Raw genomic sequence first — 1703 nt, 5'->3', positions numbered from 1 at the left:
ATCAATGTTTGACGAAATAGATACAAGTACTTAAAACTACATTGTATGGTTGGATTATTAAACCGAATATCGTCCCTTCAAGTCTGGTAACCTAAGAATTAGGGAAATGGCCCCTAATTGACGCGAATCCTAAAGATATATCTATGGGCCTAACAAACCCCATTCTGGAATTTGGAATGCTTTAGTACTTCGATTTAAATGGTGATTGCGATTGCCAATATTATGGCATACTTGCGAGTATGTGGGGAATATTCTATATGCATTATGTTAATGTCAGTTACTAGGTGTTCATCATACGAATGGATTTTTATACACTTGCAAGTGTAATAATATTTATGAAAATGAAATATTGTGGTCTATTAAAATTATGGAAATGATTGATTATAATAAACTAATGAACTCACCAACCTTTTAGTTGACACTTTAAAGCATGTTTATTCTCAGGTATTAAAGAAATCTTCCACTGTGCATTTGCTCATATTAGAGATATTACTTGGAGTCATTCATGACATATTTCAAAAGACATTGCATTCGAGTCGTCGAGTTCATCAAGATTATTACTATGTCAATTATAGTTGGATATATTATGAAATGGTATGCATGCCATCAACTGTCGATGTAATGAAAGTTTGTCTTTTAAAAACAAATGCAATGTTTGTAAAATGTATCATAAAGATGTCAAGTACCTCGCGATGTAACCATATGTAATGTATTCGTCCAGATGGATTAGGACGGGGCATTTCAATCGCCGTTGATTTTTCTTTAGAATCATCATCTAGTCGAACAAGTTCTCCAACTCAAATTTTCGATAATCCATTTTTTGAACCCGATTTCACAATTGAGAACCCGGAGGATATTCAAGGACAATTCAGAGATCCTGAACCACTAATCATTCCTCCGGAACCACAAATTACACATCCAGAGATTGTCGAGGAAGAAACCATTAAATCAGAATCCTCTAGTGATTCAGATTCAACAAATTCAATTATGGAAGTAACGGAACCTCAAAGTATGGAAGACCGAATGAGAGCTACACGTACTGGCCAAGGTTACGCCATTATTAAGCCAGATGTTAATGCGCCAGATTATGAAATCAAAGGACAAATCCTACACATGGGAACTAATCAATGCCAATATAGTGGTACGCCAAAAGAAGATCCAAACAAACATCTTCGAACCTTTAATAGGATCTGTACTCTATTCAAAATCAGAGAAGTTGAGGATGAACAGATCTATCTCATGTTATTTCCCTGGACTTTAAAGGGAGAAGCCAAAGATTGGTTAGAATCGTTACCTGAAGGGGCGATTGACACATGGGATGTCTTAGTTGAAAAATTTCTTAAAAGATTCTTTCCGGCATCTAAAGCCGTGAGACTTCAAGGAGAAATTATTACGTTCACTCAAAAGCCAAATGAAACATTATATGAGGCGTGGACAAGATTCAGAAAGTTGTTGAGAGGATGTCCTCAGCACGGTTTAGACACTTATCAAATAGTACAAATATTCTACCAAGGTTTCAACGTTGCTACACGAAAAGACATCGACACGACAGCTGGTGGTTCCACTATGAAGAAAACCACAACCGAATCTCACAAAATAATTGATAATATAGCCTCCCACTCACATGAGTGGCACCAGGAAAAAGATATTTTTCGTTCATCTAAAGCGGCTAGAGCCGATTCTAGCCATGAATTTGATTCCGT

General features: G+C 36.3%; 1 non-coding gene across 1 annotated transcript; it reads right to left on the bottom strand.

Annotated features, from left to right (window-relative positions):
- Positions 1–1371: 1371 nt before the first annotated feature.
- Positions 1372–1478, bottom strand: LOC139873967 (small nucleolar RNA R71). The gene has a single exon (XR_011767676.1). It is a non-coding gene; the product is annotated as a small nucleolar RNA R71 (small nucleolar RNA).
- Positions 1479–1703: the final 225 nt, after the last annotated feature.

Source organism: Rutidosis leptorrhynchoides, chromosome 10 (genome assembly GCF_046630445.1).
Source record: "Rutidosis leptorrhynchoides isolate AG116_Rl617_1_P2 chromosome 10, CSIRO_AGI_Rlap_v1, whole genome shotgun sequence".
NCBI classification, from domain to species: domain Eukaryota; kingdom Viridiplantae; phylum Streptophyta; class Magnoliopsida; order Asterales; family Asteraceae; genus Rutidosis; species Rutidosis leptorrhynchoides.
The sequence above is the reverse complement of the archived record's forward strand: the minus strand, read 5'-3'. Positions and strand labels throughout refer to the sequence as shown.